The 27,173-nt window shown below is 43.3% G+C and overlaps 1 protein-coding gene across 3 annotated transcripts in view; it reads right to left on the bottom strand.

Annotated features, from left to right (window-relative positions):
• Nucleotides 1-27,173, bottom strand: part of MAML2 (mastermind like transcriptional coactivator 2) — a 364,900-nt gene that overhangs the window by 335,561 nt on the left and 2,166 nt on the right. The window lies entirely within an intron of this gene.

Genomic DNA, 27,173 nt, shown 5'->3' on the forward strand with positions numbered 1-27,173 from the left:
AATCTAACTGTTATTCCACATCAAATTGGTTTGTTGTCTTCTTCCCACCGTAGGGTCTTTGGGAGAGGGTGGGGATATGAAAAAAATTTCAGGCAAACTGAAGCAGCCCTTTGTCAAGAACTTTCTAAGGTCTCCTAGGGCTAGTTCTGCAGAGGGGATCTTGCTTAACTTGAGACCTGGCTGATGAGATTTAAAGACAGAAAAGGAAAACCAAAAGTGGGTAGGAGCCACAGGTGGCCTCTTGGCCCACACCCCACAGGAGGCAGCTGCTGTTTACAAACCCTGTGGCTGGGCCCTGCCACAGACAGTCTTTAGGATTATTTCAAAGACAACACCTTTAACTTCGGTATTCTGAACCATTTTAAGGCATCCTCATATCCCCCTCTTTCCTAATAAGAACAAGACCAGCTTGTTTAACATTTCCTCATACCACAGATATTTTTCATGAGGCCTCACCCACTCCCAGACAATAACAACATCCTTCCTGTGGCTTGGTGACCAGCACATATCTGAGAGGTAGAAAGGCACTTACACGGTGGCATCGCCGCCCCTTCTCTTTGTTTCAACCCTTGCTAAGATAACCTAAAACACAGGGAAAGTAGGCACTGGGTGGCCCATTTCAACCTTTTTTCCCTTTTCCAAGATGCCTCCCAAATTCCAGCCCTGAGTCAACTACTGTTCCATTATTCTGTTTAAAAGATAACATAGGCTCATTTTGAACTCAGAATAAATACGTGGCACAGAAACAGCCTTGCCTCAGATGGGTCCACAGGGGCAGGAGTGGCAAGCAGGCTGTGCTCCATCCCAGCCCCCCGTGGTCTGGACTACAGTCCAGAGGACAGACACTCAGCAATCTGAACGGAAAGCTGGTGTCGCAGAAGCCAGTGAGGAACTGGGTTCTTATTCCACAATTTAAAAAGCCAAATATTTGATCTACTCAGAACAACAGAGTGCTGCCAGCTCTGGAGACTATCCAGGTGAACAGGCCCTGGAAAGCTCTTGAGATATGTAGCCTACGGTCCCTAATCTATTCACACTCCCAACAACCTGAGCTGATCCCCCCAGTTCTAGAGACTGTATTAAAGATGACATTCTCAACCAGACAGATTTTGCCCTCCAAGACAACTGGCAGTGTCCAGTCCTGTTCATGCTACTTGCACAGTGTCACAAATGTATCTCCTGAAAAGATGAGACACTGACGGGCACCAGGGGACGGTTTGTGCAAAACATGGTTGTCCTCCTTACTGTCAACCTCAAAGGCTGGAAATGAGAGCTCCGAACAGTCCCCAAATAATCCATCTGCCCAGAGGTGCCTCCCTCCCCAGAGTGGGGCAGCCCGCAGCCCAGTTGCCGTTGCCGATAAAATACATTCACGTTTTACCTTATTTTTTTTTTTCCACTGATATTTCCATTCAACCTACTACCTCTTGGGATTATATTTTCCATATGCTTACCATTTCCAGTATAAAACAGAAATACCTTTTATTTATTCTCTTAGAAATTTTAAAACTTAAAGCAGTCCTGTGTCCTAAGATCTTATGAATGGCTTCCACATTCTTTTTTCTTTCCTATACTCTTTTAAGTTTTGTATCTTTGGACTCAGAAAGCTCAAATGCTTTTGGATTGTCCTCATATAGCATTCACTCACCAACTCTGACAGGTCAGAACAACTCAGTCTCCTGCATTGTGCCCAGAAGGCCAGACCGAGGAGGGAGTGATCTGGTCTGTCCCTAACAGCCTGTCTGAGCTGGGCTCTGCCTCTAGTCCCAAGTGTCAGCCTGCACAGAGGGCCTGGCTTCTGTTTTATATAACTCTATTTCACAACTATTTCTTCCCAGTGGTCAAATCGGCAGGCAGACTTCAGCCATTAAGGTAGCCGAAAGCACCGTTTAATCGCCATGTACTAGGTTTTCCACCATGCAGACACAGCCTTGCTGCAACTTGTGCAGCACGTGGGCCTGTGACACTTCTGAAAGCAGAATGAGAGGATCTCTGGCTCCGTGAGTTTCAATTTGGCAAGTGAGTCTCTTGTGGCACACTCCTGCAGTTCCTTCCGCTTGAAAAGCTAGTGTGAAAAGATGAATTTGTTTGTGAAAACAGAAGCAGCTATTCCCACCGACCCTTCACACCTTATCTTCTGCAATGAACAAGTCAGAGTTCTTGTTTGCTTGTTCATCAACCTGCTCATCTGCCAAAAACTCTGGCTGGATGCCACAAACACAATGGTGAAGAAGACAGCAAAATGGAGTTTATAGTCTGAAAAGAATGACAGACCAAAGTGGGGACAATCAGTAAACAAGCAGAGATGGTGCGAGCAAGTGCTGCAAACATGACAAAAACGGGGCCAAGACACAGAGTAAAAGGAGGGGACCTCTTTAGAGGGATGTTCAGCAAGGCTGGCGTTCAAACTGAGACCTCAGAATTAAGTGGGAGGCAGCCAGGTGATGAGCTGGAAAACTAATCTAATCATAAAGCCCTATGGAAAGAAAGACCTTGACTCATTCGTGGTATTGCATGACCCACACGTGGCTGGTTTGCAGTACGCAGGGCAGTGGTGGCTTGAAAAGTGGAGCAGGCAGCAGCGTGAGCAGGACCTCCAGGCTGGGGTAAGGAGCCTGGATTCTGTGCTAAGCAGGAAAAGGCGGCCACTTAACAGTTTTCAGCAGGGGCGTTACATGCTGTGTCTTCTATGCGGAAAGAAGGTAATTTATACATCCGTACTCAGTCTGGACAGCACAAGAATGGTGACATTACTGCATCGGTTTGTGGGAAGGGTCCTGAACCAGACCAATGCAGCAACTGTACAGGGGATTCAAGCTGTCTTGATGATGAAACTGATCCAACAGTGCGCAGAAAGACAGGTAGACTCCTCAGCTGTTGGGGCTCCAAGCCCCTCCACACCCCAGGGGACAGTCACTGTCTTGGCATTCGTTGCCTCCCCAAGCCCTCTAGTTTTACTTGCCCTTCAGCTTCAAGCCTGCATTCCACAGATATTCCCGGGTGTCCTGTCCCTGCCTGCATTCCCTGAAATGGTGCCTGTGGAAGGAGTAAATTGTTCCATCCAGGTCACATGTGAAGCCAACTGGGTTTCCACAGAATGGAAAATGCACCTTTGCAAATCTCCACTTTGGTGCTTCCCAAAGCACCCAGAAGCCATCTGGAAGCATAGATAGTGCAAAACATCTAGACTTCAATAGCTTTAAAGCTAAAAAATGTGTTTTATATCTGACCTCCACAAATGCCTCAAGTGTTTAAACCCGGGTGATTTCAAAACCTTCTAAGACTTAGATTTACCTAAAAACCTGTGTCTCCAAATGCTGCCTAGGAGCCCCCATTGTGCTTCCACACAGACGTCCGAAACTAGAATTTCTGCAGGAAGTCTGCACTCCAGTCTCCAAGCACATTCCTTATGACTGACACAATAATGATTAGGAACCAAAGCCTAGGAAGTTATAATTACTTTTCCTAATGAAAAAAGTAACATGCTAACTTGGTTAACTTAGAAACTCAATAGAGTACAGAAAGAAAAATAATGTTTCCTAGGACCTATACATATTTTTTTATCTTAGAGATTTCTAGCCTCACCAGAATGAACCATGCAGGCACCCTGATCTCAGACTCCCAGCCTCCAGAAATGTGAGAAAATAAATTCCTGTTGTTAAGTTGAAATAAATAAATAATAAATGTCTATGTACTTTGCACATCCAATCTCATAGGTAGGTATCATTTCCATTTTATGGATGAATATGCTTGGATAGGTTAAAAATGCCGTCCGTGAGGTCACAGAGAACCTAAGTGTCAGGGTCAGGGTTTAAACTCAGACTAGTCTGAATCTAGGTCACCTGTTACTTCTTCCCTCTTGTATCTTTACAATGTTTTTCCTCTTGAACTAATCCAGCATCCAGGAATGCCTAGAAATTGGTCGCATTTGTCTATGTCTTCAGATGGGTTCAAGGCTTTCTGTAGTACCCAAGCACATGTTTCCCGCCCAACTGAGGGCAGGGAAATTACAGAGATAAGAAATTTTAAAATCCAGATATCTTCAAGAATTACACTTTACCTCCCCTCCACCAAAACACCCCTGTCTCCTGAATTTTTATATTCTTTCTGAGGCTGGCAGTTTTTAGGGCCCCTTCCATCACTCTGCCAGTTTCTCTAATGGAAATACTCCAGGAAAGAAAAAGACAGAGGAACAGGGGACTGTGCTGCGGGCTGCCCCGCTCTGGGGATGCAGGCACCTCTGGGCCGGAAGTAGCTGCCTGGTCAGTGCCAGGCGGAGGAGTCAGGGCTTCCTAGCTCAGGTGCCTGAGAACAACAGAATGAGATAGAAACCCCCAGAGGTCCTTTGTGGACAGGTGACTTATTCATGGAGTATACACATAATATTCAATAGAAATAGCCTCAGTAGGAAACCACTAAGTGGATATTGAAAGCACTCGTACATATTGAAATGGCAAACTCCTAATGACAAATCAAAAGGCCTTCGTATACAGGCTGTGAATCCAGACTTCTCCCTCCCACTTCACACGCACACTGCGGGGAGTCACAACTGACAAGGGAGGGGGTTGCTTTGCTTTGGAAGTGCAGTTACTCTGTCTCCTGTTGTCCTGGCCATTTGGGATTGAACTAGGATGTTATTTCTGACAGCAACTCTGGTAATGAGTCTTTTGGTGATGACACAGTACACAGACTAGGCGGTATCTCTGTGCTGTGAGTCCTGTGATAAATGCATGGTCAGGCCATGGTGGCTCACAACTCCAGGAAAGCTGCTACTGTTATCATCATTTTAGAGACGACAAAACTGAGACTCAGATGAGTCAAATGACAGACCCAAGGTAACACAGTTAGAAGTGAGCAGAAGAGGATGACCCACACCCAGGACAGTCTGACTCCCAAACCTTGATTCTTAAGTAATGCACTTTTCTTCCCACTTTAGCTATGGAAGACAGAGAAGTGATCATTTAAGAGCATTAACTAACAGAAGAATGCAAATGCGAGAGAGATTGTATTGTTGCTACATCTTTTAAAAAGCCTACCCTTATTCTGGCAAATGAAGAAAATAGCTATTACCCCCATTTCCTGCTGACGCTAGTCAAGCCCCTGTCAGTCTGAGACAATGGTTTGTGGTTCACAGATTTACACTAACTACACAGGCCCACTATCCCCTGGGATTTGCTGTGTGAAAAAGAGAATATAGAACAGAATGTCAGACTTGTGAGAGTGAGGACCTTTGTTTTATCCCCTGATATGTCCTAAGTGCTCCAAGTAGTACCTGGCATACAGCTGGCACTCAAGAAGAATTTATGAATGAGTGCCAAATTCTAGATGAGTCAATTGCATGACCTTCCTTAACTATGGTGATAATAATGTCACGCATAAGGGGACATGGTAAGCTGGGCTATTGGCTAACACGCATTCATCAACGCATTCAATACCCTCCAAGCCCCGAAGTGGTCCCTGCCTTCTGATAAGCACAGCGCTTTCTAGTCCCCTCCTGCACTATGTCAGGTTTGGTCCATGTGACCAATAGAAGATGGCAGAAGAGAAGATATGCCACTTCTGAGATCAGGTGTAGAGCCTGGGGCTTCGTCCTGGGCTCCCTTCTCCTGGTTCACTGCTTCTGGGTAAATCCAGCCCCATGAGGATGACACTCAGACAGCCCATGGAGAAGCCAACAGAGCAAGAAATCAAGACCTCCGCAATGGCCAGCAAGGAACTGAGACCTCTTGCCACCCATGGGAGTGAGTCTGAAACCTTCCTGCATCCTCAGTGGAGCTCTGTGGGGACTGCGGTTCCAGTCAAGAGGTGGACTCCACCCTCAGGAGCCAGGTCGAGCTAGTGCCACCGGCTAAGTAGCTTCCAAATTTCTGAACTTACAAACTGTGTAAGACAATAGATGTCTTGCTATTTTCAGCTGCTTAGTGTTGGAGTCATTTGTTACACAGCAATAGATCCTGGATATAATTAACTAATCTTGTCATCCTATTAATGTAGCAACTAGGATCTAACTTTTGAGCAGAAGAGAATTTTTTTTTTCTATTAGAAAAGTTTATTTAACAAAAAGTTGAATATGAAAATGTACAAGACTCGATTTTGACATCATAGTAAAACAGGCTCATTGGAGACGGGACATGGATTTCTCTGCAGAACAGCCATTATTCATACTCGTTCCAAAGCTTCTAACATGATGATAGTATTTCCTCGTATTACATGATAACTTCTTGTCCATAAATTTTTTCAGTTCAGGAGGGTGAGCTTTGCTCATGGTAGTAACTCCACCAGATCAAGGATAAGCAGAAACGTAACTTGCATCCTCCACCCCGCTTTGGCGGGAAGCCAGATGTCTGAGCTCACTTTTACACATTCTTCTCTCTCCGAAAAGCTTTTAAAACATAAGATGTGTTCTTAATGACCTACTGTGGTATCTTTTTCTTTGCTATGCACACATGTCAGGATGGTGGGGCACAGATGTGATGTCATGTATACGGAAGAGCAGTGTTCACCTTCCCTGAAGTAGAGGAGAGATATTCTCAGGAACTTATAGAAAAAAATCTTCCTGCTGACATTAATGTTGATTCGCTTTAACTTCTCAGGAACTTAAATTCTAGGAAAGAGGAAATATCACAACCCAAAACACACAACAATCAGAGAATTTTTGGATTGTAACAAGTGCTAAGATGCCAGTGCGTGTGCACTGCAGCCCATACACAGAGGCCAGCCCTCAGAAGGAGGCCACTGAGAGTTTTCTGAATTTGGCAAAGTACCTGTAGTGGTACCTCATTCCGAAAAGTCGCGCAAAGAATATTCACAGAGGAGGAGGGCTTGCTCATCCTGAAGAAGCCACGGGGAATTTGCCATGATTCTTCTTCCACAGAAGAGATTTCTTAAGTTAGGATGTAACTATGAAATACCTGCAACTCAAAAAGGAGGAAAATGGACTCAAAAGGGGGGGAAATGGAATGAAGTGGAACTCCTTATCAAATTGATTGGCTTAAGTCACCTGTCGATTAAAGCCCCACTGTAAATTTAACAAGGAGGGCACAGTGGGAGGCTGGCAGCAGTCATCAGACCAGCCAGGTGAGTGTCAGCTCAGCCCCAGAGCAGCTCTGTTCAATTGACTGCAGAGTCCGTTCCAGCGCTTCCTCCAGCCCTCTGCGGTTATTTTATTTTATTTTATTTTTTGTCTGGGGCTGGGTTTGAACCCGCCACCTCCGGTATATGGGGGCAGCGCCCTACTCCTTGAGCCATAGGCACCGCCCCCCTCCACACCCAAGCTCATGGTACCTCAAGGAGGAAGCACATTTTGTTGACTGTGGAGTTGACTCTGGCAGAATGTCTAGCCCCCTCCCTAGGCAGATCTCACAGACAGGAGCAGAGCCGGCAGTTCCCATTGAGGGCTGGTGTAGTTTTCCCCCTTCCCCGACCTACCCACCTTCTGCTGGCATGGTGACATTATTTTGTCAGTTTCCAGATTTATGTACAGTGATGGTCTTCAACTCATTATTACTTTAAGAAGATGGAAACAGGAGGAATTTGTGAGGTGGTGTGTGTGTGTGTGTGTGTATGTTTCTTATATCTGGAAGATAAACTAAGCAGCACTTGTAGCAAATGTTTGCCCACTACAAGCAGAATGTTGCCTTTGAAAGCACTTGAAATGGAGAGATTTAAAAGCCGGAGCAGGAAACATGGCAATAGGATAATGAGAAGGACCTAGAAAGCAAGTCATCTTCAGAGAAGCATAGCCACTGCGGAGAGAGGGGGAAGACGTGGCCACGTTCTGTCCTGTCAGTGCTTATCTGCCTCAGAAATGGGGAAGAAAACAACATTTCACCTAAGGGGTGAAGACGACACTGAGGTAAGGTGCCTTCAAACAGGATTTGTGCGGAAAAGCAAACTCATTATTTAGCCAGAGGGTTTCGAGGCCAGGGGCTGCCCACCGGGTTTAGGAGCTCGGAAAAATAACACACAGTGTAAGATCTTTTTATTCTCATCAGTGTGGTCCATCTCCAGACATGCCTGCTGGCTGAACGTTTCCAGAAATGCTAGACCCTCATGGAAGCTGTTTTTTTCCTGTCAGGAGTACAGAAATTTGGTTAATGTTACTTTTAGAATCTTAAATCACAAGAGAAAGATGCCAGAGTTCAAATCTCTCCTTTTTAACATTTAAATTCCTGAAGCTCTTGCTTTAAGGCCATAAGCCAAAATCTCCTCAAAAGATTTGCTTACATGCCTTCTAGAGATAAAAGAAATAGATACATTTGTGATAACTCCTTTTTTCACCAAGGTTCTGTATATTGTTTTTTAAGGTCCTCAGACATTAATAATCCATCAATGCATGTGCAAGCTGACATGGTGAATGAGGAATAGTATTTATGTGCTCCTAATGGGACTAATAAAGTCTCTAGAATTTAGAGTGTGCAGGAAATATGTCTATGGAACATTTTTATTCTAAATATAGACATTTTTAAGGGCATAACAATTTACTCAGCATGCTGAACTGCCTTCTCTGAGCCATTCTGTTCTGGCCAATCACACTACACATAAACATGTGTAGCAAATACTATTCCCCTCACGCATGTTTAATGGGCATTTGTCATAGTAAAATGACCTAGCAGTTCCTTTCTTCCCCCTCCACCAAATCACCAATATGACTGAACCATCAAATTAAGCAATGAAATGCCAAATTTTCTTCTTCTTCTTTTTTTTTTTTTTTTAGATTGCACTCAGTTATGAGTTATCTCAGTGGAAAAAACAGTCCTAAAAGCTGAGGTTTTTTTAGTTTTCCTTTTAACAACTTTTCAACAGCTAAATTGCTTTCAGTAAATATGAGTATAGTAAATGATCTCCCAATCACAGCACGTTTACAACTAAGTAAAATGTCCTTTAAAAGGGGTGTTTGATGGTCTACTGCCAGAACACAAACTATAGTGCACAGCTTATAATTGACTCAGTGTCAGTAGGGAATCCCCAAGATGAAGTATCCTCTTCACCAAGAAGTTCACCACAGTGACATGGAAACATAAATTTGGAGTTGGAGGTCAAGGTGAGAGGGGAGAAAGCCTGAAAATGGTAGGAGGTCACTTAAAAACAAAGTAAAAATTGCTGGACGGGCTCAAAACTAAATACAAGAGAGAATGAGAAAGAGTTCAGCTGTTCTCTAAGGACTGCTTGCCTTTTAGAAAAGAAGAAAATGCCTAGATAGATAAGAAAATAGAAGCAAAAGTCTAAGGTAAAGGAAGTATGTTAGGCATGAAGAAAGCTCCATTTGCTTTCTCTTCAGATTCCCGAAACTAGAATGAACAGATAGACACACAAAGAAAGGAAGTGTTTGATGTCCTGGAGCTGACTTCTCTGTGCAGAGCGAGGAACCAGTTTCAGAGGATTCTTCTTCCAACCACCACCAGCCCCGGCTTCAAGTTCTTGGGTCCTTGGGACTCTTGGAGAAACTGACAAAACTATAGAATGTGTCCACATTGTAACATGGCACAAAACTGTGCATTCAATTTGGGGAATTCACAAACTCAACAAGCTAGATCATTTATCTTCCCGCATAAAAAGAGGCTATTGATAAGAAAGCAGGCCCTCCCCAAGAGACCGTGGAACTTGTCTTCATGCCACTCCATTTTGGTGTCTAGGGTGGGGCTCAGACATAATATCTCAAGACATGTTTGCTGACATACATAGCTTGTAGCTTACAGCGTGTATATGTATAGTATATATGGAGTCAGAGTGAGAGAAAGCGCTTAGATTAGGGCATTATTTGGCATCATTTGCCAAAAACTGCATTCTTTTTGGCTCTACTTCTACCCAAAGAAAATTTCCTTCAGAATACTCACCCCAAATAATGGTAAGGTCAGAATGTCTATGTCAGAGGGGATCAGGGAGGGCAATCTGGTCTCATGTCAGCCAGGGAGTGAAGCTGAGTTCACAAAGCACTTTACAAATGTAGACCATAAACCCCACTGGCCTGCTCAAAGAGATAAGAAGTTAGGGTGTCTTCCAGGAGCTCAACCTGTCTTCCAGGCCTTTACAATTAAGTCAGCTAGCTTATTTAAACCTCAGCGTATTCTATAAATACATTTGAGGCCCACTCATGGTGCGGTCTGGCCATAACATTTCTTTGGGGGTCTGTATGGAAGACACTTAGGTTTGGATCCCTGAGCCCTGAGGGCTCCATCTCAGGCCCCCTGGCCTTCTCTGTGCCCACGGGGCAGGTGTCCATGATGAGCCTGCACAGCTCTTTGTCCCCTGAGCTTGGGCATGGCTCAGAATCCTCCACACATGCGAGTTGAAACATATTTGTCATTTACATACACTACATGTTCCAGCACTTTCTACCTCTTAAAAAACAAGAATGATCTGTGGCTCTTAGGCGTTCACTCTGAATTTCAACTGCACTTTAGATGACTAGTGAGTTCTAATCATTATTGACTTTCAAATGTCTTGTTGCACTTGGCTTCCAAATGGAGGCCTGGATCCTGTGTGAGCTGGGTCTGGTAACACCTGTTTAATTATCTTCTCTTACGTGAAGTCTGAAACAGCAGTTGGAAGCATGGGCCCTGCATCTCCCTGCTCTGCTCAAATTCTGACTCCAGCATTTACGGCTGAGATTTGAGCACGTTCCTTTCCCTCCTGCCTCCATTTCCTCATTTGGTAAATGAGGATAAGATAGTGCTATTTCACAGTGTTTTTACAAGGATATGCGTTAATAGCCAAAAACCACTTAGAAGAGCAGCTGCCTTTTTAGACATGTAATAAATATGATTTTTTAAAAAATGTGCTAAACCAAAAAAAGACCCTGATGATCCGTGTTTCATTAATTTTCACTGCTGCCCAGTACATTACATCACAGAAACATGAAGAGCTGTGCGGCTCCTATAGAAACTCACTGCAGTTAAATTCAACAGACATTTATTGAATGCTTGCTCACTAGATGTCTGACACTATTTTAGGTTCTGGAAATACAAATTTTATAGCACATCTTCACCTTGAAGCAAAATCCCATCAGTTACTAGCACCCCCATTTTCTCTGGGTGATGATAAAAATGCCCAGCAGCTTAAAAAACATACTCTCCACTTAGATCGGAATGGATTCAAAGCTACTGCTTGGCAAACAGCTGCAGGTTTCTTCCTGGAGTTCCACCTAATACAGTGGTTCTCAACCTTCCTAATTGCCGCGGCCCTTTAATACAGTCCCTGTGGGTCGCAACCCACAGATTAAGAACCACTGATCTAAGATACTCATTCTAAAATAAGCAACAGTAAGGAGAAAAACTGAGAAACCAATCTTGGTTCTAGAGAAGAATCTGCTGCTTTGATTCAAGATCAAGTTCTTCTTCATAATGACCTTGTAGCCCTCTTTACTCAGACCTGCCAGCTGACTTAGACTCACAAGGAATATAGGTAGCAAAGTGTGGGCCTTCTTAGATTAAACAGTTTTCTCACCTTGCCTTGTATTCTTACAGATTACTAAATTTAAATATGCAGAAAAATAAAGACTTTCTTGTTCGGCCTCCCTTATTCTCCATGTGCTGTACCTGGGGTGTCTGACAGCCTCATTCCAGTCATGACTGCCATTCTTTCTAGGAGAGTCATTGCTTCAAATTATGTGTGGGTGAGTGTCTGGGAGCTCAAGACATTCAATGTCCCCATCTAGTTGCAAATTCAGAGGTGTATTTGGGTCCTAGCTACTCGACCTCACCAGCATCGTGCCCCACACGGGACCAGGAGCTCTTAGGGTGGACTGATGTCCACCAGTGGAATCAGTGCAGACAAGTTTGAGCCTCTCTTACTTGCCTCTAAAATGGGGGCAATTAAACTCCAGTGAACAAACTGAGATAATGTTCTGTGTATACATTCTACATACTGCAAATTTGCTACTCAAAAATAAGATATTAGTGCCATTTCTCAACTTATTCAAGTCTGTTTCCTATTAATAAACTACAAATGGTCAAAACGTTTTTCGTCAATAGCATAAAGTTTCTACAAGGACTATATGGGTTGTGCATGTATGTTATTATAGCGACTATTGCAAATACTAGTTATCTGCTCTGTATACTTCCTGAGAGCTTTGCCACTACCTTCTTAGGGCCCTAATGCTAATTTCCTGTCCATTTCTTTTGTGTTTGTGTAAAGAAGAACGATATTCTTCTCCACAAAAGGTATCGTTCAGTAGTTTCTCTTTAATTCTCAAACCTCGATGACTTCTAACAAAATTATCACAATAGCTCTGAGGCATGAAAGATGCTGACAGGACCACCTTCCTCCCCAAAAGCATCAGAATCAGCGTTTCATGTAGCCCAGCCGGGAAGACTCCTGGGCGGCCACTGCGGAGGAGGGTTCCTCCAGTTCTTGGGGCTGATGGAGGACCCCTGGGTGGCCACTGCAGAAGAGGGCTCCTCCGGCTCTCAGGGCTGACAGAGGACCCCGGGGCAGCCACTGCGGAAGAGGGCTCCTCCGGCTCTCAGGGCTGACAGAGGACCCCGGGGCGGCCACTGCGGAAGAGGACTCCTCCAGCTCTTGGGGCTGATGTTTGCTCATGGTCATCACTTTCTACTTTCCAGGGTGTTTCACAGATTTGCTTTCTTTTTTTTTTTTTTAAATTTATTTATTTATTTATTTATTTTTGTAGAGATAGAGTCTCACTTTATGGCCCTCGGTAGAGTGCCGTGGCCTCACACAGCTCACAGCAACCTCCAACTCCTGGGCTTAAGGGATTCTCTTGCCTCAGCCTCCCGAGTAGCTGGGACTACAGGCGCCCGCCACAATGCCCGGCTATTTTTTGGTTGCAGTTTGGCCAGGGCCAGGCTTGAACCCACCACCCTCGGTATATGGGGCCGGCGCCTTACAGACTGAGACACAGGCGCCGCCCAGATTTGCTTTCTTTTAATTAACCCAAATCAATACCTAATCAGCCACATTAAGGAAGGAACAAGAAGCTATGATAGTGTCACTAGGTAAATTTATCTTGTTCCTTTGCTTATCCTCTGTCCTGCCGGTAAAGAGTAAAGGGCCGTTAAACCAGAACTGGACCTTTGTTGTGAGGCTGAAGGGCCCAGCACAGCACACAGTAGGTAGCAGGTGAGCAGTATCTGTAACTTCTAGCCCATTATCTTCTTTTCTTGCACCAACACTCTCCTCTCATGAAAGACTGGGCTTCAGAATTTGAAACTGGCAAGAATTTTCAAAGATCAGCCCTCGTATTTTTCAAATGGTTATAGCCCTGGAGCCCTGTTTTTCTTCATCACTCCAGGAACTGTACATGTGTGTTACAGGCGTAATTAAATGAGAGGTGGGACCTCAGCGCCCCAGCCGGCTCCTCCCGCTCTTTCTGAGACATGTCCAGTTTAAAAGCCATTTCTCTACGTGATTACTGACTCAAAGACAATTTACTGTGAATCCAAAACGTGCCAGTTACTGCTAAGGGTTCAGGACATATGAGATGAATAAAACTGACAAGGTCGCTGGTCTCAGGGAGCTCACCTTCCAGTGCAGAAAGACAAAAAAAAAAAAAAACATACAAACCAGGGATCCACATAAATTCAGACAGTGTTACAAGTTATGAAGAAAATACAACTTCAGGAACGGGATAAAGTAATCGGGGAAGAGAGGAGAGAAGAAGCTCAGTCATGTGTGACTGCTCTAGGGAGGGGAACAGGGCAGGTCTCTCCAGGAGGTGATATTTGAGCTGAATCTTGCATGACAAGCACAAGCCAGCTGAGTAAGTGCTGGGGAATCCAATCTGTTTGGGTTGCAGTTGGGGAAACAAAGACGCAAAGGAGGGGTGACTGGCCCTAGTGCCACCCTGTTAGTTAAAGCCTGGACGAGAAGAGAGATTTCCTGCCGCTCCACACTTACCCACTGTGATGTAATGTTCTTCTTTGCAGTTTCTGTAAGTTGGCATGCTCTTGTCTTCCCAGCAATTTTCTTTAAAACTGATCTTTTTTCTTAATTCTTATTTTCTTTGGAAAGTCACTCATGTAACCAACTTCTGTCCATATATGTTAAAAACTGTCATGGTAAACAAAGTGCATGTGTGTTTACGTGGATGCGTATGTGTGATGAGAGCTTAGGTCACATTTTTCTAAGCAAAGGTAAGACCCAATCTATTTAGAGACCTTTACAAGTAACTGAAAAAAAAAAAAAAAAAAATGGCACCCTAGGCCTGGTACGGTGGCTCATGCCTGTAATCTCAGCACTCTGGGAGGCTGAAGCAGGTGGATTGCTTGAACTCAGGAGTTAGACCAGCCTGAGCAACAAGACAACCCCATCTCTATTAAAAATAGAACAAAACTAGCTGGGCATGGTGGCTCATGCCTGTAGTCCCAGCTACTACTCGGGAGGCTGAGGCAAGAGGCTCACTTGAGCCCAGGAATTGAGGTTTCTGTGAGCTACAATCATGCTATGGCACTCTACCAAGGGCAGCAGAATCAGACTTTATTCCCCTACCCACCAAAAGTCACCATTGTTACAGCTCCAACCTAAAAGACAACAAAGCTGAATGTGTCCACCCTTTAAAACAAAATGAAATGACAACCACAACCAAACGACCTTTTTGGTTTCGTGCTTGTTTTGTCTTGCTTTGTTTAAAAAAAAAAAAAAAAAATGTATTGGGTTGGCCTAAAGCCTAGGATGTGATCCACAGACCCCCAAGGTCCTAGGAATCCTAAAGAAGCCATCTGAAGAGCAGTGCTCTAACTGAACCAAGGGAGAGGGGTGGAGAGAGAGAGATGTGTTATTAAAGAAAGTCTCCAGATTTAGTGTCTATTTAAGAAAATTTCCCTCGGTTGGTTTGTTGGGGGCAGATTCTGTGCATTTCCTCTTTCCAGTTCTATTAAATCCCTACACAGAGCTGAGTTTTAAGGGCTTAGGGCTGCCCTTGGGAAATAGGTGATTACACTCCCTGCTTAGGGTTTTAGTGATAAGAAAAAAAAGAGGCAGTGGACTGAATTCCCCTCCCCCAAGCCCATTTCTCCGTGACTCTCTTTTATAGTTCCCTTTTAAAACGGAAACATATTTAAAAAATGAAGTGGTGACACATAAAATCCCATCCATCAATCTGCACTTTTCAGTTGTTAAGTGTATATGAGAGACAGCCAGACACACAGACGGTGAGACAGACGTACGCAGCTGAGACACCAGTCAATTCTTGAAGGCTTAACGGGAATTGCTTTATTTTTCATTTTATATTTTCTATTTCATGTAATTATTTCACAGGGGTACTCACTTGGGAATTTGCTTTACCCCACAAAAATGTTGCAAGTGTAGTTAGGAGAATGGGGGGTGGAGGATCAGTGCTCTCTCTAAAAATAAATTTAATGGATCAAACTCTACTTATATAACTGGTTCTGAAACTGGACGTCCCTCCAAAGTGGGTCAGATATAAAGTGATTTGGTCAATACTTCCAGGAAAGGTGTTAACAATGAATGGGGCTTGGCTCTGCCCCTTCTGCCAGGCTGGTCCTTGTCCCCAAGACCACTTCAGACCTTCCTCACTACTACTTCCTTTGAAAAACAAAACAAAAACATTCCGGCCTTGTCATCTGTCCTTTCAACTCCTCCTCTGTAGATGTATTTAAGGAGAGACTAAAATTTAAGAAACAAAAGGAAAATATCCAGGAACTATTGGAAGTGTATGATCCCACAAGAGGCGTCCAGGTGATTCAAGCCACTCACCAAGTGCCCTCTATAGTTTTGCCAAGAGGTAAAGTAAATACTGAGGAAGTTAAAGGCCTCCCCAAGTTGCCCTTCTAATTAGTATCAGAGATGGCACCAGGACCTTCAACACCCAACTCCCAGGCCAGTGCTCTCACACCATCTCACTAATAAGGACACTGAGGAGACACAATATAGGAGCACTGTATCACTCCCTCTTTATTCATTCACTTACTGTGAAAGATAAGATGGAAAAAATGAGGCCTCAGAGTCATTTCCTACTAGAAAACAGTGACAGAGTTTAGAAGGAGTGCTCTCGAAGATGGAATATGCTCAACTTTGCCCCGGATGCTATATAGCTAACAAGGTCTTCTGTGAGCTCCAAGATCAAATGCAATAACACTGCCCATTCGTATCTGCTGTGCGGTTTGCCTCTCCCAAGGGCAGCATAACAGAACAAGAGGAGTGACATCTTTATGAGGTTAACCCTTTTCTATTTTAAGGGTAGAGCAGGGAAGGCAGATGTGTTCCCTGGAGCGGAACAAGAATGCTGGAAATTTGGTTAGTTAGGAAGAATGACAGCAGCGGACCCTCAGCCAGAAAGGAGGAACACTGAGCTGGGGAAGCCTAGGAGAATGTTGATGCACATGAAGTGAAAGTGAGAAGACACAGCGCTGCGGAGCTTGAAGTATTGTCCTGTGAGAAGAGACAAAGGCAAAAAGCAAGGAAACTGACGTGCATTACGCTCGGCCACGGGCCAGACAACACGCCAGGCCCAGGGTGGGGAACCTGCAGCCTCCCGGCCACATGTGGCCTTCTAGGTCCTTAACTACAGCCTTTTGAAAGGTGACATGTGGCTTTAGGACCGCAGGTTCCCCACTCTTGTGCTAGGCTCTTTCATGTTCTGCATCATCTCATTTAATCCGCATGACCTTTTGAGATAGTTACCATTATCCTGAAAAGCAGAAAATGAGGCTCAAAGATGTTGAGTCACTACTCCAGGTAGCACAGCTGAAGAAGTGAAGCCAGTCCTCCCCACGAAGGTCCGCCAGCTCTGGTTCAGTCAACCATTGCTACCTTACAACCCCCACCCTCAAAGTTAGTGGCATAGAACAATGCTGCAATATTTCTAATGACTCTGCAGATGAGCTGGGCAGTTACTCTGCTGGCTTCCGCCGGGCTCCCTCGTGCGGCTGCACTCTGAGGGCTGGCTGGGTCGGGATGGCCTCACTCATGTCTGGGCAGAGGCAGGGGCACTTGGGCTCTTCGCATGTGGACGCGCACCCTCCACTGGGCTAGACCAGCTTCCTTACATGGGGGTCTCAGGTCATTTTACCAGGAGGGCATTTCTTGTCACATACTGCTGGTTAAGGCAAATCACAAGGCCATTCAAGATTTGAGTGGGGAGTGCTGGGGGAAGCATCCACTTCCTGATGAGAACAGTGACAAAGTCACATTACAAAGGAACATGGAATGGAAGGAATTGTGATTGTTTAAAAGACAATCAGCCACAGGTTCTAAACTATACCATACCTACTACCAAAATTTTAATAAAACTCCTGAATTTCCCATTATCTTTTATATAGGTTTATTAAACAATCCTTAATAAAATTAAAAAAAAATTTTAAACCTGGAATAAATGTCAGAAAATTTGGGTTCTAGTCCTAGCTATGGAGTCTTGGGGGGTTGTTTTTCTTAAAGTGGGCTTTGATTTCTTTATCTAGGAAAAGAAGGTTACATCTGTTTTCTCTCTAAGGGCTCATACGATTCTATAAATTGTAGAATAGTGCCCTATTTTTAGATCAACGTGAACTGGCCCTCTAGGGGATGAGCAGGATGGAGATGAGAGAAGGCACAAAATGAGATGGCTTCTATTTTGCAACACACTCCCTTTTGCTGTGGGTGCAGAATTTGGGAGGCAGCGAACAAAGAGAACTCCTTCCTATGCCTGGTTGTAAAATCTTACATGATCTGAGTGCTACTCTGACTGTTTTCATTTATTATATGCTAAACCAGCATGGGTCCTCCAGCATTGTATCAAGGATTAAAGCAAAATGTCCTTGCTCTAAGGGCTTCTAGACCTGGTTAGACAAAACAATTCCCCTGCAGCACACGCTCATACCAGCTGCGGGCGAACGGCCCTGAGCCAGTGTCTTCCTGAGGGAAAGGCTTAGCTGGGAGCTCTCTCAGAAAGATATTGTTGCCTAGTCTATGGAGGATCAGGTTCCCAAGGAGAAAACTAATGTTTAATTTAGCACAAAGACAGCTCGAATCTCTCTCTGGGGGACTGAGCCTGCAAACAGATCCACATGCAAAGAATCTAAGTGAGGAAAGGAAGCTCTTTGGTGCAATGGTTACAGGACTTGGATCCAAACTGTCACCACTGCCTCTGCCACTGTTTCTGCAGGGGACTGCTGCTTTTACCTGTTTACTCTCATGTCTGCACTTTGCACTTTATCAACACTTCTGTGAAACAACCAAATGGGATAATACCACTAGCACATACTTTAATTAAATGGTGCAGTGTGGCAATCAAATGAGCAAGCCTTAGCCGATTTAGCGAGTATTGAAAAACATAGGTGAACAACAGCAAGGACAACAAAAACCCCTTGATTTCCCAGCTGCTTAGCCAGAGAAGGTTTTTACTTTTGCATTAGACTTGAGAGCCCTATATAAATGCGCAGTTTACACGTAAGTATGACATAGTACAGTACGCACTGTATTCAATTAAGCCTCTTCTTTGCACCCTGGTTACCACAACTCTAAAAGATTATACTGTGTCTCCAACAGACTCCTGGTAAGTTATTACCAGCCATAGCAGACTTTTGCCTTAACTAAATTTTCTTAAAAAAAAAGCAGACATGTAATTAACCTTCTGTTCAAATCCCTCACAACAACTCTGTTGTGCAAGGAGGAATATAAGGTGCTGGGCTTCTTGTGGACAAGAGGTGTGAGTGTGCTGGGTAAGATCCACAAGTGTAACTTAGCCACATTTCTAACAAAAGAGCATTTTAAAAGCGATAATGTTAGACACTGGTAATGACTCCACACTAACATATGAATCTGCCAGAATGACTCAGGAAGCAAGAACACCGTTCAAACAAAACAAAACAACCCAACCAAGTTTGACACTATATTTCCTAAGCATTCTTATCCTTAAGAAGGAGAAAGAAGCTAAGTTGAAATGATGGGGGAAGAACACAAAAAGAAAAAAAAAATTCTTTAACTGCATCTTTTGCTCTGCATTACAACCAGTAAATTCATCCTTGCCTAAATATCATCTATCAAAGAACAAGGACTATTGATATAATCCTTTCACTTCTTCATAGAAACATCATGTTCTTGATTTGATTAAGAATTATCATCACTGGAACTTGCTTTGAAGGCTTGGCAACATCTTCCTCACATTTCCTATGGAAAGTCACACTTCAGGAGGTACTGAGTAAAGATAAGATTCCAAGCTAAAAACCACATCAACACATGGAATTTTTAACACACTCTGAGCAGGGATGGGAAGAGGACAAATCTGTGTGGCCCACTCATTTGCAGATGCAGTGAGTTAAGGATTCCTTAACAACTTTAGCCAGGTTCTGACTTTCAAAAGCATAAATTTAAATCTCCACAGCAGGGAGCTTCCCTTTTGTGACTCTATGACCAGATTCACTTAAGAATTATTAATTTGAATTAATAATTCAATTAAATTGGTAAGTTTGCCTACTCAGTTGTGATGATTCAAAGCTTTTTCTAGATACTTTAAATTTCTCATTTACCATCTAAGTCCACACTCTGTACTCACTGGGTAACTGAAAGATCACCCACACTGTATTCTCTAAGTTTGGGGTCAAGCAGACACTCTAGTCAAGTTCTAGGTTGGGAATACTAGAATCCTAACAATTAAAGAGATATTAATTGGTCTCATTCTCAAGAAAAACATGTTGAACCCATTCTAGGGAGAAGGAAATCTGTATCAGGGGCCAGGCACGGTGGCTCACACACGTAATCTTAGCACTTTGGGAGGCAGAGGCGGGTGGGTTACTTGAGCTCACAAGTTTGAGACCAGACTGAGCAAAAGTGAGACCCCGTCGCCACTAAAAGTAGAAAAACTGAGGCAAGAGGATGACTTGAGCCCAAGAGTTGGAGGTTGCTGTGAGCTATGATGCCACAGCACTCTACCCAGGGTGACAGCTTGAGACTCTGTCTCAAAAAAAAAAAGGGAAGAAATCTATCTCAAGTGATATCTCCATTATTAAATTATTGAGGAAAATCAGATAAAATAGTACTCCTCACTAACCATTTTAAGTAAATATTAAAGAAAAGCCATGCTCTTCCACAAAATGTCTGATACACTTTTAGAGATAAAATCTTGGGAAAAGCATGAATCTGATTCAAGTATGTCACTTCTCAGAACAACAGTTAAAATTTATGGAGCCTCTGTAAGGTCCCAGACAACTGCCTTATTTAATCAATAATTCTGATGTTATTAATAGTTCTATTACTATCACTCCATTTTATAGCTAAGGAAACTGAGGCAAGAGAGTTGACTTGACTTAACCAAGAAAACATGGCTATTAAGCAGCAGAGCTGCAATTTGAAACCTGATGGTCTCGCTCCAGATTCCAGGCTTTTAACTGCTCTGCTGCCTTCACTCCTTAAACAAGCCAACTTGAACTCCTCTATTTCCAACCCTACCCACCTCCCTTTTAGACTATAAATTCTAAGAGGCCAAAGGCTATATCAAAGTGCTCATAAATGTATTTCTGGCACAGTGCATGCCATAGAAGAGCTACACAAAGATTATGTATTGAATTAATGAACAATTTCTGCAAACTTTAAAAACTACACGTCTACAACTTTGATGTGAGATTAAAAAACCTTTGTTAAAACCATTAAGACACGTAAGACCTGCTGTGATACGTGTCAGAATTATTATTTACCCTTTTTCATGGTCAATCCTTCAGTCAATTGGTGATGTTAGGGCCTGACTCCCTAGCCTTCCTAAGCCTGTGGGGAATACACAAACTTCTCTCTTCATACCTTCTATAGAGAAGTGCTTTTATTCTTTCACATCTGTTCCTTAGATATATATGTACGGGAAAAGGTCAAAGCTGGTCGCCCTCTTGCTATGGTCGGCATCCAACCATCAGTCTGGTGGCTTTTCTCCTTTGTCAACTATTCTATAGGGTAAACAAGGACCAAATTGGGGGGAAACTGGTATCCAGCTGGACCATAAGCAAAGTAAAAGATCTGTAAGACATCTGTATTAAAAGCAAGAAAATAAGCAAATCTCTAAGAACATCTATAATTATGACTTCTCATACATTTTTGCTCATGATTTCTTTTTTCCAATGAAAAGACCTTTTCTGACAGTATACAAGTAAACACATTTGCTGGGAAGAGCAATTCCACACGTCCAGGGAATAAATATACTTTTACCAACGGTAATTCTTGTTTGCACTGGAAGCTTAGTGAGCCTGAGAAGAGAAGTGTAGCTGGTCTGCTTTTAGTTTCTCTTCTGCCTCTAGCTAGTATGCTTTTAAAATCACCTCCTTTCAATGCCAAAGGCCATGTCTTACAGTATATAACTCACCATGAATGGGGGAAGTGTGTAAATTGCAAGGCATTAAGCAGCTCAAGGGACTGGAAGATAATGCAGAACACTTAGGCAACATGCTTTGAGAAGAGGCTGCTAGGAGGGGAACATAATGCTTGCCTTCAAGTGTATGAAGGATTGTGATGGCTTCACAGCTGCCATTCCTCTGAGCTTTCCTTGCTCTACTATTTTCCAGAGCTTTTGATTTGCTGCTGATAGACCTCCAGGTCCTCCAGAATGTGGACTATCCTCGCTTGTCCCCCTTGCTGCTCACACTCAACCGCATTATCAGTCAGACTATACTCTCTGCCCCCTAAACACTACCTTTCACACCAGCATCAGGGCCCTGTCCAGTATTTCCACATTCTTTCCCTTCTCCAAGGCCCTGCTGGTGGCCAGCACTCTCCATGCAGTGACCCCTGGCAGGATTTGAATCTTCCCCCACCCACCCATTCACCCAAGGACTCATGTTTGGAGCACCTACAGTGTGTCAGGCACTATGCTGACTGTGTTGCTAAATAACTGACTTTATTTTGCAAGAAGATACTGATGACAAAAATGAATAAAATTATTTTCCCAAACTCATACAGCTAACATGAAAGAGGTAAAGTCTCCATCTTTCTTTAAGGCTGCATAATGTATCTCAAGAATGGAAGAAAAAGTATGCAATGTACTCAGCCCTACTATGAAACCCAAAATTATAGCCCAAAAAGAAGGGGAAAAGGGAAAGGGAGAGGAGGGGAGAGGGGAGGATGTGTGGAGAAAGGGTAATTGGTGGGACCACACCTATGGTGCCTATCTTACAAGGGTACATGTGTGGAGAGAGGGTAATTGTGGGACCACACCTATGGTGCCTATCTTACAAGGGTACATGTTAAATTTACTAATTGTAGAATATAAATGTCTTAACACAGTAACTAAGAAAAGGCGGTGAAGGCTATGTTAACTTTTGTGAAAAAATTTCAGTTTGTGAAAAAATTTCAAATTGTATATAAAACCAGCACATTGTACCCCATGATTGCATTAATGTACACAGCTATGATTTAATTGAAAAAAAAAAACTCATACAGCTAGTAGATGTGAAGTAGGGACCTGAACATGTCTAACTACAAAACCTGTATATTAAATTATTCCATTTACTCTACCTGTAAGCCTCAGTGTTCCTTTTTATAAAGTGGGACAAATGCCACTTACTCGGTTTTTGCAGGTATTACCTAAAATATTGTAATAGAAGTACCTTGCATATTCTAGGATTCAATAAATATTTATTCCTCTCTTTCTCCATTTTCTATGCCAGTGTCAGCCGCTTCCATGTGGTTAGTAATTACTGAGGTGGTCTTGATTTCTCCTGTAGACCATAAGTAAGCAGGGAATATATCTTTAGCTGTATTATTCCTTATTCTCCCATGAAGTCTGCCTGAGTGTGAGGGAAATTAGCATGAAAATGCAGAAGGAAACATTTAGACTTGTTTTCATTAAATACAGCCCTGCCTATGAACATTAATGTATATAAAGGTCTGGATTAACGAACAAGAAAGTAGTATTCCTAGCCTCCACTCAGGATGGTTTATCTGTCATATGTAGAATTGGATGACTGTTTTCAGATTTCCTTGTAGGCTTTTTGTGACTAAACAACAAGGCTAAAAACAAATACAAACAAACAATAAAAACAAAAAAAAAGTTAATTGTGGCCACTCTTTTAATCATATTTAATTGCTATGTCTGAGAACATTTGAAAGCCCTGCTTAAAGATCTTGGTACTTAAACATGTTCACACATAGAGAAGCCATAATGATATTAATTTTAAGACTTAGAATATTTTGATGAATATCACCTAGCAATGACATTATTTCAAAGAAAGCAGATGTCTCCTATAAACAAACATTGACCCAAACAACAAGACATCTTACCTTGTTTCCACCATAACACCACCTTGCTGTCCAAACAAGCTCTCTGTCAATTTCTGATAAAGTATTGTACCAACTTTTCTGTTTGTGTGAACCCTTTTGCCTTTGTGAGAACTTATAATTATATTGAAAAGAAGTGGTAGAAAGGTCCTGGCTAGATAAAAACACTCCTTTTGTTACTCTGTTCTGGCAAATAGAATAAAAATAAGTCAGTGCTTAAGGAAATGATGGCTGCATATATGAATAATGTAAACACTTCTGTACGGTCCTGGGGAGGACATTTATCACATGAACAGTCATAGAAACCCAGCTCTGGCCCCCAATTACAGCTCTCAAATCCTGAATTGTTAATTGAAAACTTGATTATCATCAGTTAAAGGAACCAGAGACCTCTGGCAATAATTTAACTTGTTTGACTTTCTTAAGCTAACAATGAACATTTTAGGCTATTGTTGACAAAATATTTAACTTTCCCATGCCATTTGTGTAAATGACTTTTCTAATATGTCTTAGATGCTCTGGTGACACACCTTTCCAAGCTTCTCAGGTCCACGAGAGGCTGTAGTTACATTCATTCAAAGACTCCAAAGACTTTCACAGCATCGCACATTTTAAATAGGATTTCCTGGGACTTTCAGGGCCACTTAAGTATACCCATATCTCAGTCTTATCTTGACAGCACTAAATTTGAAATACCAATTCCTCTATTTACAATAAAAGCTATTTTGTCATTTAAAACAGACAACTGAAAGCTCACTGTACATTTAATCCCTGGAAACACTGGCATTATCTCCAGTGCTATAATGGCGCTCTGCATTTCTGCAGGGCTTACTTACTTTCCCAAAGCCTGTTCAGAAACATGCATTGATCTACTTTCTCAACAAGCAGGGGCAGTGGGGCTGTTCTCCCTCTTTCACAGACAACTGCTAAGTGACTTGTCCTAGGTCACCCAGCTGGATGGTGGTCAAGTGGGCACAGAACGAAGGCCTGCAGCTCCTTGCCTGGTCTGCTTTCTTTCCTCCACACCACATTAAGAAAAGATGATCTCTGAAGCCAAAGATGACTTGGAACCACTTATCTACTCATCCTAGCAACACAATCTATGCAACAGAAAAAGAGCTTGTCTCAGGCAAAAGGGAAAGATTAATACTGTACACAGAAGCTCTAAACATTACTGTTCCATGCACTAGCAATTACTCACATTCACAGTTCATTCAAAGATTCAAACATACTTCACCAGAAAATGATTTAGTGCCTAAAGCCTGCTCCAAGTGGTTAGAAACGCAGATCTACTCTAAGCCCTACCATCCGGGACCTCTGAAAGGCTCTGTTTCTGTAGTCTCTGTAACAGTGGGGCTTCCCCTGAACTTGCACTTGAGCTAAATGAAGAAATTGGCTGAGTAAGAGCTGCAGAATTAGTCTCTCAATGTGGACAGAATTAGAACTGGCTTGGAGGTTATTCCTGCATTGTTCTTGAAACTAAGGCTATTGAAAGGATTTAGATATTATATATTCCAGGCTGTCACACCCTTCAAAGTCAACACTATTCCACTGAAAATAAGTTGTCTTTTCACCTCACACAGCAAATATTACCCACCATATTCAAAGCATTGTACTAGAAGGCATGCAGAACACACAGCTTCCATCTCAGGACACAGCACATATTTGATTTTAAATAATCAATATTTTTCCCATCTCCAAAGGACATTTATGGTCACTTACAGCATATAAATTCACTATTACAAGTTATATATTCAACACGCCCAGACCATATAAATCTGGTTATGGACGCAATAGCAATAATTTATAAAATTAATAAAAATTCTGACACTCTGAGCAAAAGCCCTCTTAAATTAATATTCTCTGATAATAAGAAGTGCCTGGGTGAAGTGAAACAGGGGATGTGACCTGTTTGGTGAATCTCTTCCAAATGCCCAGGCCTCCCTTTGGACACAATGTTATCCCGTCAACACAGCACTTACATCACTGTCTCTGAGAACCACTCTGAATAACAAAGCACCACTTGTAGAAGCTAAATGGAGAGGCCAATTTCCAAAAACCAAAAAATGGGCTGGTGGATCAGTCCTTGCCACATCACGCATTCTCAGTGAAAAGCAAACACTGAAAAGAAACTGTCCCTTTTCCTGTTTACACGGCACTCTCTGCATCACTATACCTGGAATGGGAGCAACTATAAGGGAATGTTTTAGGACAGTGTTTCTCAACCTTACACGGCACTCTCTGCATCACTATACCTGGAATGGGAGCGACTATAAGGGAATGTTTTAGGACAGTGTTTCTCAACCTTCCTAAGGCCGCAACCCTTTAATACAGTTCCTGTGGGTCGTGACCACCAGATTGAGAACTGCTGTTTTAGGAGATGGGTGCTGGTTAGAAGAGAGGAGACAGATTCCCACTCAGAACAGGGTGACACAGCAGCCACTTCTGGCTTCTGCCTCAGGAAGCCCTCTGTGGGAAGGGCCAGACATTCTTCTCTCACTTCCCTTGCAGCACAGATCTTGCTATTGTAAAGTTACACCCACCCAGGTTGGTTTCATTACCCATCCTGAAAAACCCAAGACACAGAGGCAGCCATATCTTATTTCCAAGTTGGACAAAAGCAAACCAAAGAACAAAGCCATAAACAGACATGCCACCTTCCTTCAGTCGCTGGGCTATGACGGCCACAGGAGAAGCCCACACTGCAGCCCTGAGTGGCCCCTCCAGTCCCGGCACGCAGGGCAGAGATGGATGGGTCCTCCCATTCAGGCCTGGGCTGAGCTCAGTATCAACCCCAGAGACACTTACCAGGAGACTGTGAGACACACAAAGCTGTATTATTGGGAGACTTGCAGCAGATTATAAATTTACTGGGGACAATCAAGGCATTTGGATACTTCTGACTGCAGATGCCAGCAACACACACATACATACAAACCTCATTCTTCTTTTCATTTGAGCGATTCTTTACCACCCTCCTTTATCCCAGCATCTCTTTTTCACAAAACAAACTCCCTCTGCTCTCACAGGGAATCCCAGGGAGAAGCGGCCATAGAGCAGGTGGTAGAGAAAGAAAGTCAGGCCTTGAAACTCAAAAGCATCCCACAAATTGGTGCCATTCAACCATCAAATGATAAACACTGGGCAGTTGATAGTTGTTTTTGAACTGGTGTTGGCCCCAAGAAACAGCAAATTGGGGTCTCCTGGTATGGTGAAGGAGAACACCATCCTGGCTCCCAGAGCTTCCTGGAACCTTCCTCACTGTGGAACCAGACCAGGGATATGAGGAAGCCAGAAAGCAGCAGCGATGCTGCTTTTCTAATGCCCCTCCTCAGGCTTCTTTGGAGGAGGAGTTAGGCCCTGAACATTCTCCCCTTTGGGCTTTTTGAGAACTTTGGGTCTTAAATGGCCATTTCCTGTTGCTGCCTTTCATTAGGGCTGGTTGGGTAAACTTGGATAAGTGCTGTTAGCTGACACAGAATCCAGGAGCCCCAGTAACTCACAGCAGGCAGCCTTTGGGGCTGAGGGCAGGGCTCCACCTTCTGCCTTAGAGGCCACTGGCCCAGAAGCCTCAGGGGAAGCCCGCACGTGGCAAGCAGTCACTTGACCAGAACCAGCAGGGAGAATCAGTGAGTCAAGGCTTGACACCTCTGGGATGGGGTGTGTCCGCACCTCTGAGAAAGAACCTCCAGCAAGAAACCGAATCGGAACTTTCAGGTTTGATATCTAGTTGGCTGCTCTGTGCTGCCCAATTCAGTGAAGGCTCTACCTGACCATGCTTGACCAGGGAGCTTCGGAAAGGAAACTGGATGGGGCTGAGGGGTGAGGGAGTCTACAGCACACCCGGGAGTAGGCCTTTTAGGAACATTCCTTTACTAGTCTCTCTTTGGGTTATTTTTTCCAGATTTTGTTTTTGACTCACAGAACTTGCTCTGTGCTACACATCACCATTTATGTTCTTATAAGCCAAGGGAAAAGGGCCACTTCAAAGGGGGCAAAGGGGAAATAGAGAAAGAAGGAAC

This window comes from Nycticebus coucang, chromosome 14 (genome assembly GCF_027406575.1).
Source record: "Nycticebus coucang isolate mNycCou1 chromosome 14, mNycCou1.pri, whole genome shotgun sequence".
Lineage (NCBI taxonomy): Eukaryota > Metazoa > Chordata > Mammalia > Primates > Lorisidae > Nycticebus > Nycticebus coucang.